This window comes from Rattus norvegicus, chromosome 2 (genome assembly GCF_036323735.1).
Source record: "Rattus norvegicus strain BN/NHsdMcwi chromosome 2, GRCr8, whole genome shotgun sequence".
In the NCBI taxonomy this organism is placed as follows: Eukaryota; Metazoa; Chordata; class Mammalia; order Rodentia; family Muridae; genus Rattus; species Rattus norvegicus.
Genome location: NC_086020.1, coordinates 102,042,190 through 102,064,262, shown reverse-complemented (window position 1 = coordinate 102,064,262; position 22,073 = coordinate 102,042,190). Strand labels below are relative to the sequence as shown.

The following is a 22,073-nucleotide window of genomic DNA, read 5'->3' as shown; positions in this document are numbered from 1 at the left end:
ATAAGAACTTCAAATTTGAGGACAGTCTGGAAAATACAGTGGGTTCATGGAGGACGGATCTAAGCTCCACAGTGAAAATCTGTCTTAAAAATACAAGAGCTGGAGAGGTATCTCTATGGTAGAGTATTTTCCTTTTATAACCAAGACTACGGGTTTAAAACTCATGACCAAACAAAAAGTCCAAGCCATGTTACATCCTCTGAATGTAGAGGGGTGGCAGTGAGTCTAGTATATGTGACAGTATTTATTTGCTATTTATGGAAAAATATTGCTCTAGAGCAGAGCGTTCCCACTTTACTGATTCTGTGACCATTTACTACAACTCTTCATGTTGTGGTGATCCCCAACCACAAAATTGTTTCATTACCACTCCATAACTGTAATTTTGCTACTGTGTGAATCATCCTGTAAATATCAGATATGCAGGGTATCTAATATAAGAGAATCTGGTGGGGGTTGTGACCCACAGGTTGAAAAACATTGCTCTAAAAAAGGTTGTGAATAATGCTCAATGGAGGAAGGCTGATTGCTCAAGTGTCATTCCCACAACCCAAATGTAACTATCAGAGGATACAACCTAAGATTTCTTTTGCTCCTGTCTGATAACTCTACATGGAAATGCAATGCAGAGCTCCAATACTAACTTCCTGGATATTTTGGGTTATTTTTTTTTCATTTGAGTTCATTTCAATTTCTTGATTCTTCAAACTGATCCTTAAATGAGCAAAGGAACTCTGTCCCTATGGCTGAAAGGCATTCTTATGCTATTCATTAATACCCCTTTGAGAGGCATAGTCAGAGAGGCTTCTACAAAATAATTATACTCCAAGGAGACTCAATTATAGTTTTGTGAAATTCTAATGAATAGAAGTTACTTTCCATATCAAACACAGCAATCAGTACCTGTTCAGAATTACGGGTGAGACCTTTGCTTTAGAAAATAAAAATGCTACTGTGTAGGGACAGTTAATTATAAACAGGCAACTTGGTTTACCTCTTGGTAAGTAGAAAACTGTTTCATCCTCTCCTTGGATCTCTTACCACTTCATTGAGCCACCATTTTCCATCTGTACATGAAGAGAATGATAGATATATCATAGTACAGCTGTGAGGCTTTGAAGCTACTTCTGTGAAATTTTTCTGGGAACTATCAGGGCAAAGAAACTTGATTTTAATGTTATTGTGATTATAAGAGATTCATAGGAACCATAGGCACATCAATAGTAAAGAAAACTGAAAACTGTAGCATTATCACATCAGTAGCCTCTGTTGGATGGAGAAACTGCTGAAGTCTATATAAATACAATAATAGAATTACAATTAAAAATAACATAAATACAAAAATATAAGAGCAAATATTTCAAAACTATGTGAATGTTATTGCATTGTAGAGGTGTTTGATTGTCAGATGAAGTAATTGGTTTGATTGCGTACTTCTTGTCAGGTAGACTCATGTAAAATTAGACATCACTTACTTAGGAGCTGGATTCATGTATCATTGACTTAAACATGTAAATAGTAAGTATAATATTCTATAGGATAGAAAGATAATGAAAATATTACAGTATTTTTGTGTTGGGATTACTGCTGTTTTATGCAATTATATAATCATGAACAGCAACCCTTGAGTAACTCTAACATCATTCATTCTCAAGAGCTCTTATCTCCTTCAGTTTAGCTCGTACATGTGGTACTGATTTATTCTGAGCAATTGCTAAAAAATTTTTTAGCAAAATACCCAGTTTCATCAGAAAAAAACTGTGTATTGAACTCTTAGAACAGAGACAAGGACAACTTTCTCTTGACTCTAGAACATTGTAAAATTTGTAATGTATTCACATGCATTGTACTGCATAGTACTTACACCGTTTTATAATTATGTATGTACCAAATGCCAGAGAATATATACCATTCTAACCAGACCTGCTTTATCTGAAGTCTACTGATTATCATCTGATTTATTGAGAACACATCCTGACCGAATTAAATAAAAGCATTATTAAGAATGCTTCACCAGCGAGAGAAAAATTATTTATTAAATTCAGTGTGTGTATATTTAAATCATGACTAATGCACATGGAGTTAGTGTTAGTTCCTTCTTCTCAGCCTTTTTGTGGGTGACAAGTCTTTTTTGTACGCCATCTAAATGTACTTCAATTCTGTGACTTCTTACTGTAGCTTGCATGTGCTCATTGTCACTCAGCTGCAGTATTGGCCTCACAGTGGCATGCAATCATTTATGTGGCCGGCTTTCTTCAGACAACACCATGTAGCATTTTCCCTACTTTGTGTGCATTATGTGCTTCTTTGTCTAATATGTACATGCACTATATTCTTTATTCACTAACTTTAGAGATCTCTATTGTTTACTCTTTTCCTCATGTTTGCACATCAGAAGTTATCAAATTAATGATGGAGAATACAGAACTCACTGCAGCGCTGTGAGAATCTAGATATCCGTTAGGGTTTTTCCATCTCTTTCATTACAATCACAGAGTTGGAAACAGGACCACACCTTCGCTGTTTCTGAGGGTCTTTACACTTAGTTGCCACTGGTTGTATTAGATGCATATTTGCATAAAATCAGATTGTTACTTTAGCTTACATAATTGACAATGCAGGAAGAGCTTGGGAAGACTTTTTCTCACTCTTATTTTCAGACATTCTTATGTTTTAGCTTTTGGACTGGTGAGGTGGAACTTACTACAATGTACTAGGCGTGTCTTGAATTCGGAGTAATCCTCCTGGCTCTGGTTCCCAAGTTCTGGTACTGTAGATGTGTATCATTGTGCCTGGCCCTTTATGATTTTTGAGAAGTAGAAAATGATTGTGCAGTGAAATCATACACTGGATAATGTTTGAACCATTATAATTCCTTCCTCTTGGATCCTATTACCTCTTATTTAACAAATATCATTCTGAAATCTTAGACTAGGTTTCTTGCAGGAAGCACTGACTAAGAGAAATATTTTGGTAGGCAGGAAACATTTTGGGAGTGATTCCAGAGAACTGAAATGTGGCCATCTCTATATAGCATCCAAGAGGGATTTGTGAGTTGGTTACACCATGCTTTTTGGTCCTGTTTGAACCCTGTAAGGACTAAGGAGTAAGGAGTTGGGGAGAGTGTGTCTCAGTATTAAACCTATAAAGGATAACTAGAATATGTGTCTTGGGCATGCTCCCCTAGATATTTCAAGAATACCCTTGTTCTCAAAATACCTAGGAACACTTTGAGAGAAACTAATGTGCCCGAGAATCCAGGTGTAAAACTGCAGTCTCAAGTTCCTTATGAGAAATAGAAATCAGCTTCCTTCAGCAGTTTATTATATACTATACCCTACTGTGATTCTCTTGTTATTAAGGTGACTGGTATTAGGATTGATTCCATCCTAGAATATATCTTGAATATCTGATTCGATTCTTTTTAGTTTTCAAATAGAAAACAGAGACTCAGAAAGGTCAGTTGAGTTTTAAAATCACACAGAAATTCAGAAGGAGGCCTATTTTTATCCTAAAGGGATTTCATGATCCTTTGTTTAAAGCCCTGTCTGCCACAATTCACTGCCTTCAAAATATGCAAAAAGCATGTGAAATCAGGTTCTATTTCAGTCACATAAGAATCTTAAATCCCAACACCCTCTAAGGTGAAACAGTCAGCCTCTATATAACATAGCGAGAATGCTTGCAAGAGCCTCATTTTGGTAAAATCATTCTTCATCAGCATCTGTCAACTTCCAGATAATCACGGGATTTTGACTTATGCCAGTCTCACATAGCTAATTTTAACCAATGCTTCAGAGTTGAAATAATATCTATCTTTTCTGGGTAGAAGCTTTTGCTTTTTTATTTTTTAGTTATAGGAGATCCTAATTTAAAATCATGGTATTTATGGTCAATAAGCCTCACTCAGCTAACGTTCTGTAGATACTTTTATCAATGAGGCCATTCTGACCTACAGTGGACATGTAAAATGAGCAATATACAAACCTTTGTTCTTTCAAACAATTAAATATTGGGCTCACTTATTACTGCATCATAATCTCACTTGTCCCTAAAACATTTAGACAGAAACACAAATCATTCTGTATTTCTTGATTTTTCTATTTCTTTTACTGATCTCATTCATATAAAATCAGTTTTATATGATAATTAATAAATATTGGCAAATTAGTTATCAACTGACTCAGATAATAGCAATGGACTTTTCTCTCTGTGACATCCTGTATGCCTGTTCATTGCATATCGACAACTCCTTGCCTCTTTTTTTTATTGGAAATTAAAACTTTTGCAATCTGAGATCTCCCCTAAACTACTCTTTCCTTCACCATTTTGTCTTGCACAGACATTTTTTTCTAATGCACTTTTAACCCTCAATTTGTCCTTTGTTTTTGAAAAACTTAGATTGATACACTTTTCATGTTTAGACTACCACTTGCTCAAAATATCCATTCTTTCAGGGCATGCTTAGTGAGTAATAAGATTAATTATCCTGGAATTATTAATTTCCTTTAGTTTAGAAAGCCAAAAACAAGACTGACCAGAAATTTCTTAACCCATAGAGAAATTTCTTCAGAACTAGCTCTGGTGCTTATTTAACAGGTCTCAGGGAGGCTGAAGTGAGTCTTCAGGAGTGAACCTCAAAACTCACATTTTAACCTGGTTCTGACTTTAATTGTACAATCTGGAGAGCCAGTAATCAGTTCACACAAATACCAAAATTCAGCAGAAAGAAAAGTATTCGAAGTTACTCAAATGATTAAAGCATGGGTTCAGCTTAAAATACTGAACACCAGATTTCAGCATTAAAAAATTATTTACAAAGTTTACTATAAGATATCACAAGAGTCTTGGAAATAAAGAAGTTCCTATCTTCATGGTACTTGATGGATTAAATAATAAGAATATTGGGGAAAGATGTTTTATCTCATTGATATACATGGCCCATGCCATTACCTTGGAAAGGCTAACAGAAAGCTCTGACCGTTTTCAAAGACTTGGCTAAGATGATGGCCAACATTTAAGCAATAGTGGTAAAAAAATGATCATGTTTTCTTGAGCTTCTAAAAATTCCCAGTTAAAGATATGGTTTAAACAGGTTTAAAATGACATATGGGAGATTATTTTGGGATAATCTTTTGAGAGATTCATCATCAATGCTTATTTTAAACACTAAAGTAATGAATTCATTAAATTTTAATCTAGTGATTGACAATTTAGAAACTAAATTAAAAATTCTAAAGCACATTGCTAGTTAATACAATCAAACTAAAAGATGATATGGTTAGTGTCCTGACAAAAATAGAAGATAATTTTTATAAAAGTAAAGAACTGTTAGTACTTCCTTTGATCAGGACAGGAGATGTACTTGGGCCTAAAACTATACATATTTTCATCTACTTTTTTGATATCTAAACATTGTTATTGTTATTATTATTATTATTACCATCAATATTATAAAGTGAAAGTAGATTATAAAATACATATAATTTTGACAACTTATGAAATGGCTCATTAAAATAAAATACAGATGGAGGCCCTGGAAAAGTGCTTACCTTGCAAATATAAGGACCTGAGGTTAACTTTACAACACACATGTAAAACGTTGGATGTGACTGTATGCAACTATGATCTCAGCACTGGGAGGCAGAGACAAGAAAATCCCTATGTTCTCTCCAATTAGTGAGTTGCAGTTTATGGGAGATCTTGTCATAAAAAGTGAGATGGAGGACGGTAAATCTGACATGGGTTTCACACATGCATGTACAAGTATGCACACCTATACACACATGCATATACCACACATACACACCTCAAATTAAATACAAATAAAGTGACCTGAGAGAAGAGCAAAAAATTGAGTTTGGTATGACTCTTGACTCAGAACGTTACCGAGAAGGCAGCAACTGTGTGCATTGAAGAAGTACAGAAATGAACACGAGTGGTAAAGCACAGCTGAGACACAAGTCAGGATTTCACAGTCAGCATCAGAGCTGTATCGTGATGCTATTTTCCTCAGCTGTTCTTCAGTGCTGAAAGGAATAGCAAACGCGTTCCGTGTTAATGAAAACACAAGGAAGGAAGGGGCTTCGAAAGCCAAGGTATGTACACTGACTTTGTTCATTCTTGAAAGCCAAATTGTTCCTTACCATGAACACATTCCTCCAATTGCTAATTGGGATACTTAAAAGAAAAGGTTTTAAATCAGAAACATCATCTTGTTCAGGAGAGTGGATGATATAATGCTAAGAAAGCCTGCCAGCTCTACCACAATAGAAACCACGTCTCTTCCTTTTATTATGGAAGGTTCCATACCAAAAGGGGGACCTGTCACAAGAAAGCAAATACCAAATAAGGGAATTAACAGATCTGTGCTTTATTTTCAGAAATCTTATGTAATCTGCAACTCTGACCAGACTGAGACATTAAAATAAAAATCAGTTCAAGTTCTGTGGTCTACAATTGCTTTTTACACCCAGGACTGATAGGTGTGTTCAATACTGTTGACTATTGTTATAATTCCTTACTATACTAAGTATGGTAAGCAAATGAGACAAGGGTATGCAGAAATAGGCTAGTGTAGGACCATTTTCCATATGAGAAAGTGCATTTGTGGTTTTAGAAAATGTTAATTAATGTATAAAGCTATTGCAATAACAATAGCCAGAGTAGAATGAATAACCTGCCATTTTATTAGATATTCTTAATGATTCCTTATTAATAGTCCTCTTGTCCCATTTGATTTAATTATATCGGTTGTCTGGTAAGATAATTGCAGAAAAGACAGATTCAAGCTGCATCTAAAGCATAGATACGTATGCATCGCAATGTTCCTTTCCTTATCCATTTTGAACAACTTCCCGAGGTAGAGAAGACATTTATAAATACTTGTTTCTTTGAATTGAAATCTAGGTAAAAATAAGTTTCTCATGCGTCTGAGTGATATAGCTTAGTGGTAGAACACTGTCTATCATTTGCAAAAGGATCTAGATATCAGTGAATAAATAAATTGCTCCTTTGTAACATGGAAATCATTATTGTTTAAATACATTAACTCGTAAGAGTCATATGCTGAAGACTGTATTCTTGGAGACCTTGCAGCTCGTCTCTACCTGATAGTTTTAGGATAACTAACACAGAAGCTGTAACTTGTTTCTGAAAGCAGAGTGAGAATCAAGGCAGATCAAGGATGTCCAGGCATGGCAGAATAAGACCACATAGCTTTTATACAAGGTCTCTTTCCCCACTTCACGCTTTTATGGGAGCATTGTGCACTTCCTTTCGATTGACTTTGGGCTAGAGTCTCTATGATTACCACTTCATCACTCTTTACACTAACACAGCATCCTGAGCTTGCAGGAAGCAAGTGTTGGGATTGAATTTAAACGATTTCCCCTGTCTTTCTAAATATATTGTGCCTAGGAACGCAGAAAGCTGTAAGGAACAATTTACCTAACTATGTTTAATTTTAGCATATCTCTGATTTGAAGTGTAAAGAAATTGGTAGGAAGAAAATATTTTATTCAACATGTTATCATTCAGCCTATTCTAAAATGTATACTATGTATAGAGTTACATTTAAAGTAAGATTTTAAGAACTAATAAATTCGAGTTGACTAATAAAGAGGAAATAAAGACATAAATTTGCCTTTCAAATTCACAGAAATTGAATAATCAAAGAATTTCTTAACTGGATTCCCAAATGTATTTTCAAACTTCCTTTAAAGCCAACCAAAATTGCTGCATGTTCAATAAATGAACAGCCTTTGTGTGCAGTCTAGTCATCTTGAGGTTTTCATGTACTCCTCTGGTGTCTTCTCCTGGCTTATTAAAGCAAAACTGAAGTCAGGTGTCAGTTCTTCTCGCATGAATTGCAGCCTAACTAATTCACATTGTTTGGCCTTCACATTACCATCTACTTTTGATATGGAAGCCTTTTAACTTCTAACATTATCCTTAAATATGAATATTTTCTCTGCAGTTTGCAGTCATGGACCTGCTGTTTTGCATTAATAAATTTCAACTTTACATCCTATTTTATTCATTCTTAAAACATTGAATTTTTAATTCCTACTTCGTCATATGGCTGCATTAGAATTGATACTTAACAGCAACTAATAGAAAATGCAGCAACAGGAGAGTTTGGATACTGGATAAAAGATACAGAGGGTACTAAGTAAATTGGCTTTCTTATCTAAGTCGACAAGTAGGGACGTGTGTGTTCCACAAGTATTAATTCCTGTTACTTTTAACAATGAAACCACATAACTATTGTGATGAATCATTAATTAAAAATATTAGTAGTTTGTTCTTTGGGTCGTATTTATTTCTGTGGAAGTGCATGTTTCCATGACTTCTAAATCTCTAAAGGAAGTTAACCACGTTTCAGACACAGTTCAGATACACAAATATAACGGACATGTTTAAGAGCCCATCTATACACCTTTGAAAGGTTAATACTGGTTCTTGCTATGAACTTGAGGAAAATCTATCACACTCTGAGAAGCAGTCTCAATGTCTTTCCTTTCTTCCTTTCTTCCCTTTTTCCTTTCTTTCTTTCTTTCTCTCTCTCTAGTAGAGTGAATTATTATTATTATTATTATTATTATTATTATTATTATTAATTCACTTTACATCCTGCTCATTGCCCACTTTCTGGTGAATGGGTGTTTTTTAAAGGAGAAAAAATGTTTTTTATTTGTATTACACATTTTATTTTATTAGAACCTGTTTCCAAACTTCTAATACATATTAAAAATTATGCTACTGAGCTTTTTATTTACCGAATGAAATGTGAATTTACTTAAGAAGAAATTTAAATTATGTAAGATAAAATATCTCATATTTCCAAAGGAATGCTTAGAAAAAATTATAGGAATTATAACAGGTTTCTTTTCTTCATTTATTCTCTTACAAATTGGTAATGCTTGCTACACAGAACCAGTTTTCAGAAGACAGATGTACTGATGTTATATGGAATTTAACATGGTTGGCTAAATATTTAAGTTGATTTAACATTTAATCAAGAGTTGACCCCCCCCACAAAACAAATTGTAAAGTCAAGTAGCTTTTTTCATTTTAGCTTGCTATTTTTATGAGCTTTATTTTAAAATCTAGTAAAAATTAAACATCTCTTTCATTCTGACATCACAAAATAGACTGATCTTTATTTTAGAACATTTATTTAACAACTACATCATTAGAGGCATTTTATTACACCAGCTCTGATGTAGCGAGTCACAGTTTTTATAGCAAAGATATGTCTGCTTCACGATAGGCTGGAGCATCTAACATGGTGTTACAGTAATTCAGTTATACATTATTTTATTCAATATAAGCCCAGTAAGACATAAAATTCAAAAATGTTTGAACTTTCCAACATGCCTCTTTTTTACTTCATAATAGATTTTTTTCCATACATACCAAAAACATAAATGACTTCACCTAGAAGTGTGCACACATCGCATCCATTTCTGCATCCATGATGTTTCTACTTGTAATGTTCTACTTCCTGACATTTTTGCCAGGTGAGTGTTTACTAGGAAGATGGTGGAATTTGGGATAAATTAACTTGACTCAAACACCAGCTTCTTCCGCAATGTAACTCACTTTCTTAGTCAAAGTCTATCTTTAAAATCGAAGTTCATAGCAATACAGAAGCAGCACAGTCATTCTTTATGTAAGGCATTTTGTTTCAACATCCTGCAAAAATAAGTACACACCTTGTGCTTGGTACCTTTTTTCTAATTCAAATATTTTATTTCACAAAAATCCCAGTTATGTACAAAACTGAAGAAAAATATTTCTTTTTCTGTTGCCTAAAAGAAGGGTTCTGCCCTCAGATTTACAATTTCATATTTTTTATAAAACTGCTAAAAGAAGGGACATAGAAATACAACCAATAGAATCGACAATCTGCTTCAAACAATGACCTCTCGCTCCCTCTAGAATAGAAGGTAACCATCCCAGGAGCAGTCCTGATAAAGATCGGGTAGCCTTTTCGGACGGAGAATATGATGGAAGCTTTTAAACTCCACAGATGAAATGATCCTAAGAGCTTAATGCTGCCTGGCCTTATTGAAACTCTTACCATCTGGCTTCTGAAACCACAGTGCTATTTCTTTGTGAACAGCAGAGGGCGCTCTAGCGTTGTTGACACCAGATGCTTCGGTTCCCTGCGCTAGCATCTTACTCCCTGGAAGGAAACACACTATTTCCCAGTAGGGTTGTCTCTGAGTGTCTCAATGGGTCAAGCTGTTCCTAAATTATCCCGAGAAGCTCTAATTTCAGACCACTAGATGAAAGTTGTGATTGTCAGAGGACTCCCATGGTTCTCTGCACCAAAGCTCTCTAATTGTCCACCTGGGTTGTTTTGTTGGAAAACTGCTTATTACAGAATTTCATAGCAGGAAAATTTTGTAATGGACATTAAGTTGGATGATTATTTATAAAAGAAATTGAAAATAATTAATTTTAAAAGTATAGAACTACTATGAATTAAGAACCACACTGGACTTAATCTTAGCAATCAGATGATTAAATCCTGTATTTGCTTTCTTACTTTTTAAATTCTCTCATATTACATATTTCATTTCTATTTAGAAAATGTATTTTTTAACTGATTAAGCTTTCAGAAGCCAGAGTTTATGACTGTTGTAAACAAGTAAGATTAGGTTGGGAAGTATTACTGTGCTCTCATTATGTAATATGAATTATGCTAATGTAAACAGGACTGTTTTGAAGCCTTAGACCCCTTTTGCTTTGTGAAGGACTCAGGCCACTGTGAGAAGAGGCCACCAGTACAACAACAAGATGGTTACTGGAAGGAAGAGCATCTGTGACAAACTTCAGTGCTTCAACCCATTCCCATTTCTGGTGGGTTTTTGTTTGTTTGTTTGTTTGTTTTTCTCAGTCACACAAGAGAAGAGGATCTTAACTCTGTTTTTTTGTGTTTGTGCTCTTGTCCCAGTGGAGTTTCTCCCGGTATTGTGTAAAATAAAATGCAAACCTAAATTTTGTTAATATAAAGGTCCTAATTTACAGTTTTAAAACCCGAAAACAAAAATAAAATCCACCTTTTTAATGGCTTTAGGGAGTTAGATCCTGGAAGATATTGTTTCTGACCTCATTTATTTCCTGAATTATTGGCCACATTTCGACCATTCAGGTGTAAGAGAATAAATGCTACAAAAACATATCTTTTAGGCCATTGTTCCTATATGGACCATTTCCAGGCCTAGATAAAAATCATTGCTACTGTCTGTCTGTACAATTTCTCTTAGTTTATCTATGACTAATGCTTAACAGTATTTACGATGTGAATCCACAAACAAATTCAAACATGAAATATTTTCTTTCCTGGGCCCTCGGCAAATTCAAATCAATTTATTGCCTATTTCTCTTTCCTTTGCAAATATAACTAACTATAGAATTTAATATTTTATTATGTTTATACAATATTTTCGGTATTTAAGTTAGAATGCTGAGAATTTTAAATTTATTTTGAATGCATTAGTTCAGATACATTTGACCCAGACATCCTAAAGCAAATCTTAAGTATATGGGATTTGATAAGCTCTTCTGCTTCCCAAGTGACCTGGGCTCTGCAGTATGGTTTTCTTTGCAGTGTGGGAATCAGGCCTCTTAGACCTGCAGTGCTTCCTGTTAGAAATGATGCTCAATGCCAGCTTCTGAGCACTGTTACCCTGTTGTTTTGTGGGTCTTGGCCTCAGAACTTACTAAGGAAGTCAGGCCTATAGAAAGCCTTTGCTGACAGCCCACACAGTGTTTGCAGGCTGTTTTACTCCTGTCTGCTTTGGTTACTAAGTTAATCTCAACCACAGCCTCTTTAATATGTCTTGATGCCCACTCTAGAGTCCTTTGAGAGGTATCTTTGGTGACCACATCTGAGATAAGATCCTCTACTGAGAATCGTTGTGTTTCTCTTTTCAGGGTGGTGATTTAAGGAAAATATATATATATATATATATATATATATATATATTTAATCTTACTCTAGTATATTTATTAACTACTCAGATTCAGGTTTCAGGCCAAATCAACTGATTGTCAGAGTGGATGGTTTCAGCAAAATACTGTTTAGCTGTTTACTATCTTTCCATATTTCAAGTTTTTAATTTGTAAATTACCTAATACCCTGGGGTTTGGGGTAAGGTAGAGAAGAAATGATTCTATGATTCTATTGCCTTGCTTGCAGAATTACCGAAAGAGGAGGGGGGAGGGGAAGGAGGGGGGAAGGGAAGGAGGAGGAAGAAGAAGAGGAAACGGAAGATGGTCCTGTCAGCAAGGCGCAGAGGGTGCGGCCACTTTGGGATGTCCTTCTCCATCCTCTCCTTTGTTCCCAGGCCAGATGGGCCACCACAGAACAAAGACTCCCGCCAAGGCTCTTTCTCAGCAGTGGTTTCCTTAAGCTTCAAGGTTAGGGAGTGAACCTACCTTAACTAACTCTTACATCATGGTCTTCCAAATAAATTAATTTACCAGATCTTAGAGTTTCTGGCTTGGCCTTTCCTTCTTATTGGATAATAATGACTGATTTGGGTATTATCACTTTGCCTTGATCTTTAAAAGCCAGACAAGGCTGCCATGAGACTGCGTAGAGAATGGGAGAATAGTGATAAGCTTGGGGTGGGGGTCCTATTTCTACACATAATTGAGCCATTTGAGGTTACTTGTGCAGTGTGATCTGGGGTTTCTTTAATGCTACATCCTTCTCATCCGTTTGCTTTCCCAATTCGACTCAGAATTGTGAACAATCTCAATCTATTTTATTTTGAAAAGGCCAGCGCTTTCTGAATGCTGACTCTTAGACCATTTTCACCAATGGGAACTACAACTCTCCTGACAGCTGTCAATGAAACCTCTAATATTCCCCTTGGGGATATGCATGCGGATTTCCCGGATTCTCGCTGAAAAAACATGACTGTCTTGCATTCTAATGATTTTGAATCATGCGAGGGGTCCGTGTGCCGCACAGGATGGGTTCATTCTAGAAGTCTGCAATTGTTTCTCCCCACCCTTTCTGACATCTCTCTGATGTCCTTCAAGTGCAGCCGTAGGCTCCGCTCTTGGCATTCACCGCGTGCCTTAATTGTATGACATTAAATCAAGGTCCGCTGTGAACACGGAGAGCAGAGTCTCTGATCTTGATCTAGAAGCAACTGACTCACTGCAACTACTATACTTTTCTCTCTGCCCTTCGCCCTCCCTTGCAGTTCGAGGCTTGTAGTCCCTACTCCTAGAGTTCTAACTCAGAGCAATACTCCCACCTCAGCTTTCCTACTGCCACATCTGCCAGAGTTGCCATTAATTAGTCTGCGTGGTTGAAGAGTAGAGGGTGCATGAGTCTGCGATACTTATGCATATATCTGCATGCCATTTACTGTGCACCTAAAACCCATACGTGTGTCTATAAATCTAGTTTCCAAATGATGACATAGATCGAAGTTAATTACCCCTCTGGTACAGATCTAATTTCGCAATCGTGTTATTTTACTGAAGGCAATTAACTGAGTTGGTTCGCCCCGAATCCCTTCCTAAGACATTTGTAAGAAAAGGCAAGTCTTTAAGGACCGCGCCATGAGTGTTCTGCGGCAGAAATCTTTGTCACTCATTCCCTGCTGTCAGAGAAGGAATCTAGCAGATATAAAAGCGGATATAATCATGCGTGTTTGTTTGTCCGACAAACACACGTATATGCCTTTGATAGCCCGGTTTTGATTAGGAAAATTTGGGAAAAGATCAGAATCCCAGGCCGACCGGGTCCTCCTTCTTTGTATTGCAGAAAAATTAACTCAACAGCACCTGCCGAGTCCCGGGAGAGCTGGGGCCCATCTGGTCTGGCTATGATTTTACTGCGGAGAGTAAAGGCTGCTTGCTCGGGCTTCCTCCGGCTCTGAAGAGCAGAGTTCGGGTCTGAGCCCGCTCCGGGCGTAGATTTAAGGGCAACGCAGCAGATGCGCTCTCTCTGACTGCGGCGGGAGTCAGGAGAAGATTCGAGTCTGGGATCGGCGGAGGGAGGGCAAGATGGAAAGAAGAATGAGGGGAGTTGACCTCTACGGGCGGAGCCCTCTGGACGGCGGGCAGGAGGCGGCAAACAGCGGCTCTTTTCACAGCATCCCTTGCGGCTGGGTGGGCCAGGAGGGATGGACGGACTGCGCTCGCTTGAAGGAAGCCAAAGGGCTCAAGAGCTGGTTTTGTGCTGAGACCCCCAGAGCGCTCTCCCTGAAAAACAGAATCAAAGCGCAGAATTAGAGCAGGAGATGGAGGAAAGGGGGGGGGTGTGGAGAGGAGGGACAGGAGGCAGAAGGAGGCACTCTAGGGAGCCGAGGTGACCGGCTGACCGGACCTAGAGAATTGAGCAACCCCCCCTCGGGGGGGGGGGTTCTGCAATGTGCCGGGCGACAAGAGAGTTCCGAACTCAATCCTGGCTTCGGAAGCTGAGAGGATGCAGTCAGGACCAGAGAAGTGGTGTTTTCCTGAGATGGTGTCCTGAAAGCGAGTCCTCAGATTGTCCTCTGTGCAGTCTCAGCGATTTGCGCATCCCGCGCGCCCTTACCCGTCTAACCCCTCCCTCAGACCACACGCCAGAACCGCATTCTCCAATCTCCACCCCTTCTTGGGTTAGAATCCTGCAAACTGCAAGACTGAAGAGTTCTCGCTTGAAAATCGAAATGATCGATGAAATAAAGAATTTCATATAGGCATAGCGCTAGAAATCCGAAGGCGAAAGAGCTGCTAGCTCTGCTCAAACCCGCAGAGGACCAAAGCGTTTTCAGTGACTGCTCCGTGTGTTCTCGGAGGAAAGAGAAGGCTGAGCGGTTTCCGCGGTCTAAGGTTGCTTTAGGGTGGGCGGTGGGGGCAGGGAGGGGCTGGATCGTAGCGGTCCGGTCTTTCCCCCTCGGTTGCTGATCCAGAATTAGGGATTAATGGCTCGCTCCAGCCAAACAAATAAGGCATCTGCCTTCAGCACAAGAGGATTACACGGGCTGCTGACGTCACCAGTCAGACAGATGTTGGCTCCCAAAGTCCTGAACGGCTCGCTGTGTCCTTGAAACCAAAGAGCCGCAGAAGGCGCGCAGCCCCCACGAGCTGCGCCTGGGCAAAGCAAAGGGCACCCTCCTTGCCCTTGCTTACACTCCCCTGGGCGCCGCACACTGGCCCCAAGACAACTTCCTAAGACATAGCTCCTCGGTCTCCCTAGACTTCCCCACAGCACTCCCCTCACCCCCAACGCCACCCCCACCCCCAAACCCCAGTCAAGAGCCTGACTGGCTCAACACACAAGTCAAAGTCACCACACTTGGCTTCCGGTTCCTAAAATGGAGACAGTGAACTACTTTCTCACTCTCATCTAAAATATGGCATCTATGGGTTTGGGCATGGACAGTAAGCCTAAGCTCCAGATGAGAGACCTCCTCTTAATTTTGTAGTCGAAGCTTATCTGCATCTTCTTAACCCTACCACCGTCCTTTCCCTAGGCCAAGGTCTATATTTTTTATGCTTATCCTTATGAATGAAGCCTGACTGCAGCACCTCCTAAACAATGACTCCCTTCCAACCTGTCTCTGCTTTCCATCAGAGCCCTGGGCCACCATTACAAGAACCACAAGAGCCCATCATGAAAATTAGCAGAATACCACCAAATTCCATTTAGTATCTTCCTCAAATGCTTTGAAGATTCTTCTTCTTCTTCTTCTTCTTCTTCTTCTTCTTCTTCTTCTTCTTCTTCTTCTTCTTCTTCTTCTTCTTCAATTTGGGTGTCTAAAACTATCTATCATCTACGCTAAGAAACGAGGACATTCAAAAAATTGCAGTTTCATTCTATGGACAAGTATGATGGCTAAAAATTCAGAATTCATTGCCTTACACATCTCAACATCACTTTAATTTCATTTCACATCTAAATGTAAATTGTTTTTATTTTTCTAATTTGTGTGTCATTTATGATTTATATGATCTCAGGCCTTACAAGTCACAAAGAAGACTGGTTACAAAATAACTCAGAAGTCACAGGGTTGAAAGTGAAAATTTATGGAAGCAATTTCAGTGCATTATATAATCCACAAGAGAAATAATTGTTGTGAATTTTACTACAGAAAAGGTAAGATAACGAAACCCATTCAAAACAACAACAACAACAATATAGTTAAAAGACACAGAGCCACAGTGAAGTGATCGTGTGCCCTAACCTGGATCAGTATGTATGTGAAAGTCTGTTGCTTTCCTGGAGGCTGGGGTAGGTGTTTGTCTAACCATTGCACTGTTAGCTACACACTACAATGCCTATTCACAAGTAAATGGGGTATGAACATCATATCTCTATTCATATTATCCCTGTCTGTCAAAGTGGCATTTAATTTTTCCAATTCTATGCATTTAGAAACCCAGTCACTGATAAAAATCTATTTAATTTGCTCTAGTGTCGTCCAGCTAATCCCAGGCAAAATATAAAATTTCTCTTTCTTTACTCAGCAGCAAGTCTTAGAAGGAAAAGCGCATACCAAAATGCATGTATTTAAAATTGTAATTTACAAGTAATATAAAATAGAAATGACCTTTAGTTTGATATTTTAAGAAGTCATACCCATGAAAAAGAACAGATTTCGAAGATATAAATTATCATTTCCTTAAAACTTGGTAGAATATATACCTTAAATTCAAATTTTAATTTTAGTTTAATTTCAAGATTTATTTCAAACTATTACAAAACATAATACAAATTGCTTTGCCTCCAACAGATAAAATGAAGGTAAACTTTCTTTTCACACACAATTTTGCTGGAGTCGCTTTGCTTAATAACTAGTTCGCTGTCCATGGTTTTGATCTATATGAAGGAACAGGCTCCAGCCAGTACTTTGGAAAAATCTAAGTCAAGGTGTTTCTACATTCATTTGGCTTCCTAACAGCTTGAGATTATATAAAAGGAGGAGAACGGAATGTGACCTTCCTTTCTTCTTCATTCAGCTGTTTTAATTTTTTCTGTATTTGCCACCAAATGAAGTACCAGAAACAAATGGGGGTGAGGGCTATATTTCATTATTTCTGAACTGACAAATGATTGCTCCATGTACCTATCCAAAGATCTTTAATAAATAGGATAAAGAATTTTCATCTGCCCACTATCTCTCTCCCCCCTCTGGCTAAGAAAAGTAACACAGACATTCTTGTAGAGTCATCTTTGTTTACTATTGAATATGATTTAACTAGAACAGGAAAATGTATAAAAATGATACACCAAGGAAAAAAGAAAGAACTGTACATCTGGGAGATCTTTCTGTTTTCCTTATATGTTCACACAGCTGTGGGCAGTGTAGATAGCTATTTCACATGTACAAGGAGACATTTATGAAGACTACCCCAGTAACTCCTGCACTTTCTAAGGTAGTGAAGACAGCGTGATAGTGATGATGTAGTGGCTAAGGCTACTTATTCAATAGTTCTCTGCCCCAATAGCAATAGCATGTCATCTTAGGGTTAAAAAAATCTAAAGACGGGACACAGTAATCAACAGTAATCTTGACCTGGGTTTCTTCCAGGGGATAAATGGAGAAAGGAAAAAATAAGACTCTATCCCACCCCCAAATGGTTGGGCATTTTTTTCTTTCATTTTCTCCAGATTATCGGGAGAGAGGTATCATTTTCATGTATGTGTTTAACCATACACTTATGATCTATTGCCCTCTAGAACTCGTACAAATCTTTAGAGGGCACCGACCAGTACAAATTGTTTCTATTCAACTATCTGGACAGCAGGGAAACAGACCCTTGGTTTCAAAGCAAGGTCCATACCCACCAGGCCAAGGGGCCCGGCCTTAGCCGTTTGCGCTTTTCTGGGCATACGAGGGCTGGTTCTTGCTCCCGCCCCTCAAAGTATTGAAAACTTGGGAAATCCTTGTACCGGAAGAAAATGGCCTAAACACAATAGGACTCGCCATTTTCTACTTGCGAAGCACAAAGCGCTTGGCGCTGCCTGCCACACAAAGAAGGCGTGGGCCACAGAATTCTTGCACATTTTCAAGAGGCTAGAAAATATCTTCCCCGAAAGGCAATTTATATTGTTTGAGCACACACACACACACACACACACACACACACACACACACACACACACACAGACACAGTGGCATCCTCAATTATCCCTGATGTCTAGAAGATCCCATCTTTAAGGTTTAAGATAAAAGACGCACGAAAGGCTCAGTTCGGCTCAGTGGTCAGGGCCGTGCTAAGCTTCCTAAGAAAAGGGGTTGCTAGCGCTGGGCTGCAAAGGGCTCCAGGCTAGGTGTGTTATGGGGATGGAGGCACATCCTCTCTCAATCTAAGATCTCTCCTTCTGATTCCATTCCGTCCCCCGAGCAAGTCCTGTAGCCCTGTAGGCACAGATGTCCGTGATCTTTTGAGCGACTGGAACCAACCTTGCAGCGAGGATGGTGAGCGGGCAGCAGGTCTTACGGATGTTCAGAGCGCGGGAAACCCTGATCTGTGCGCCTCCCCTGCCCCCAATCCACCGTTACAGGCCACAGCATACTAACCAAACCGTATTACTAGCTTAAGCAAAATGCTGCTGCTTAGGTGCAGAAAAACATAACACAACAAAACAAAAACAATCCAGAGAGCCCCTATTAATAAAACCATCCAGACACAGGCAGCAACTCTGCTCACAAAAGAAGCACTCAGTTCGCCGCGCGAAGCAGAGCTAAAAATTTCAGGAAAAGACAGTACTTACAGCAGGTGCGCACTTGGATAATCCGCGGTCAGGTCCTTTGGTTTGTTAGTCTGTGGTTTGAAAAAACGTGTGTACATCTCTGTATATTTGATTTTACATAGCTTCGATCGTTGTGAAGGAAAGAAAAAAATCTTGTAGACTAGAGAGGATGGGGGAGGGGGCGGAGATTTTCATTGTCTACGCTCTGCACACGCAGCCCAAGGAAAGAGGAATATTGCTGTGTGCAGCTCCTTCCACTTACTGCTTGAAATTCAGAAGCTTTCAATGTCGCAAAGAGGGAGTATGGCACACACACACCCCCTTGTGTTTCTCTTCTCCTCTCTTCTCCTCTCCTCTCCTCTGTCACTCACCCTCTTGCTCTTCTATAGCTAGTGCTCTCTCTCTCTCTCTCTCTCTCTCTCTCTCTCTCTCTCTCTTTCTCTCTCACTTTTTTTCAAAAGAGGGCAGGTCGCTTCCTGCATCCCAATGAGTTAAATCAGTCACTTCTTCTCATGCATCAGCAGCCTCTTTAACAATCCGAGAGCTGCAGGCACAAAAGAGCATTTAGCTGCCTCCAATTTGTGTAGAAGGCCTGCCCTTAATTTGTTTGAGGAGTATAATTAAATCATGAATTTCACGAAATATAAAACTAAGAAATTCCCAACCTCAGCGAGTGAACCGCTAATGGTAACCTTTGAAAACAAATCCCTCCTCTTGTCGGTGTTCTTAGTCAGGACGGAGAAAGTCCCAGATACTCATGATGACAAGGGTCTGGACTCAAACCTACATGCCCCTTCCCCACTTATATGTCAAGGTCACGCTGATAACATTGCTCATTGCTCTAAATCAGAGCCTTTGCTTTCTTTGATTAAAAAAAACATTTTTCTTAAAAATATTCTTAATTTTTTTAAATCAACCCTCTGCCTTGGGAGGAAATTAAGTCGTTTGGGAAAAATCTGATGGGCTAAATAAAAAAGTAAGTATGGTCTTAATATGAAATGGGATCAGAATTTGCTATCAGACACTAGGTTGAGGAGTTGTATGGACAAGCCTTGCTTGGGAGAATGTTTTCAGCTGGGCTCTGCGGTTGCTGAAGGGAGTTCAATAGGTTTTGATCATGTTTCTTCCAGCCACAGAGTGGACCTTATGGGACTTCAGGGCTGGTGGCTATCATACTGGCTGAGTCTCAGAGGGGTCCTGATAAGGAAAATACCGCTTGGTGCTGGGGGGTGGTGGTGGCTTCCACTCCTTTAAGTAGGTTGGGGCACAAAGAGCAACTCTGCATTCCTGCAGTTTCTCTTTCAGAAAGAACCCAGACCAAGCCATTGTTCCTCCTCAATGAAGGTGGCCTGGGGTTGGCAAGCTCTCTCTCCCTCTCTCACTCACTTCATCCCACACAAGGCCACTGCTAGGAAAATATTTAGCAGTGTTTTCTAGTTCCTAGTGCTTCTGTCTTATGGGAAATTATAGACCCAATACCATTAACATATTTGAATTCGGCAATTTGCTAAGTCTTCTGTCAACTCCTACCCCAACTTCTCATTTTAACAACTCTACTTAAGAAGCCTCACATTGGGACATCAGAGAGGTGCAACTTCTTCGGTACCACCCAATGGGAACAAAACAGAATATGCCACCACTTCCTGTCTGTAAATGTTCACTCTGATATCCTAAGTCACTCTGGGCTTTTGAGTTAGGCCATGTTTTACCTTTAGCTTAGAGCTAAGTGAACTGGGCTATAACTGTTACCTTTGTCTGTTTGAAATATCCAGTAAAGCTTTCTACAGAGTCACTTGGAGACCTAAAACAAAACGAAAAAAAAAAAAGGAAATAAAACAAAGGATGCATTCTTGTGTGTTTGTTTAACACGTTTGTAAAGTGATGAGTGGGGTCTCGAATTACTTGACAAAATACCATTGCTATGGTTGGAGTCCATCCAGAAAGCAGGTCTCAAGGTCGGTATTTCTCTTGGGGCAGAGGTCTTTGGTTTGGGGAGGCACTAGGTACATTCTTCTGCCCTTATCTTTTCACTGATCATGTTCATTCTATCCGTTTTCAGTGTATTGACCTGGGATTTGTGATTGTTAAAGATCCTCAAGGACTTGCCTAGCCTGTGGAGGGGCAAGGTCACAGAGTGTTCAGTGCATCCCGCTGCGGGGAAGTTGTGCTGGTGCTTAGCTTTGGTTAGCCAGCAGAGATGGCTCAGTGTGGTAGCGACTTCAGACCACCCAGCACCGGCACTTCATCCAGCCTCTCCCTTCTCTATCTCTGGCAATACTAGCTTCTTATCAACTTTCAGGGCTCTTGGAAGACCTTAGGAGTGTATAAGAGCTTATCTCACGTTTCCTAGGGCCTCTTCTGCATAGTTCGCTATCCTAAGATACACCTGCCAAGGAAAATTCAAGAATCAGAGGCTAGCGCTAGAACATTTGCTCACGACTTTCACTCCCCATCCACCCAAGACCGACAGGGAGATTACAGCCATGGCCTCCAGGCAGCTCAGGGGATGGAACAGAGTTGGGTCCTGCAAAGTCCTTCCAAAAGAGCCTTTATATTTGGACACCTTTAACTCTCTATCCGGCTCTCCCACCTACTTCAGTCCAGCAACCAGTGCGAATGATTGCTTTCTAGCCCCGGAGAAGAGGCTTTCTCTGCAATGCGAACCTCTTATTGCCCTGCACACCTCATAGTTAGAGCTAGCTTATGAAAACGAAACCCAACTCATTGCCAGAAGTTGTTGCTAATTAGTGGATAATAAACTTCTGTAGCCAGGGCACAAAAGTCTTTTTAAAGTGCAAAGGTGTTCTTTGTATCGCATCAGAAAAGAGATTAGCATATCAATTGAACTGACGGGACCGGACAAAGAGCCCTACTCCCACAACCCTGGCCTGGGTTCGCAGCCTTCCTTACCCTCTGCTTTCCAGCCTTCCTCCTCCTCCCCCTCCTCTCCCCTCCTCCTCCTCCTCCCCCTCCCCCTCCTCCTCCCCCTCCCCCTCCCCCTCCCCCCCCCCTCCTCCTCCTCCTCCTCCTCTCCCATGCGTCCTCTTTCTTTTTCCGTTCCCAGCTGGATCAAGGCACTCTTGGGGTACATTGAGCGGCTGGCAGCGACCCAGACTCTAGTATCAGTGCCCGCACCAGGCCGCAGGGGCCGCGCGGCTCCTCGGCTTTAGCAATGTTCAGGGAAAATGTGGAAGCCCAAGGGTGCGCCGAGTAGGAGCGGTCACAGGGACATCGAGCGCACCTACCAGGCCTGGGGGGAAGGGGTAGGGACCGTCTCTCCCGGCTCCATAGGACACCTCTCCTGGGAGTTATGGCCTGGTCTCCGCCCCGAGCGATAGGCCTACCCAGGGCA

The 22,073-nt window shown here is 39.8% G+C and overlaps 1 long non-coding RNA gene and 1 other non-coding gene across 2 annotated transcripts in view; both read right to left on the bottom strand.

Moving 5' to 3' along the window:
• LOC120100778 (uncharacterized) overlaps positions 1 to 21,626 on the bottom strand; it is a 55,730-nt gene extending 34,104 nt beyond the window's left edge. Inside the window, exons 1-2 of the long non-coding RNA XR_005500802.2 lie at positions 18,743 to 21,626; positions 995 to 14,241 (exon numbers count right to left, since the gene is read on the bottom strand). This is a non-coding gene — a long non-coding RNA (uncharacterized LOC120100778). The remainder of the gene's footprint in view (positions 1 to 994; positions 14,242 to 18,742) is intronic.
• On the bottom strand, positions 13,060 to 13,168 carry Mir124-2 (microRNA 124-2). Its single transcript, NR_031867.1, has one exon. It is a non-coding gene; the product is annotated as a microRNA 124-2 (primary transcript).
• Positions 21,627 to 22,073: the final 447 nt, after the last annotated feature.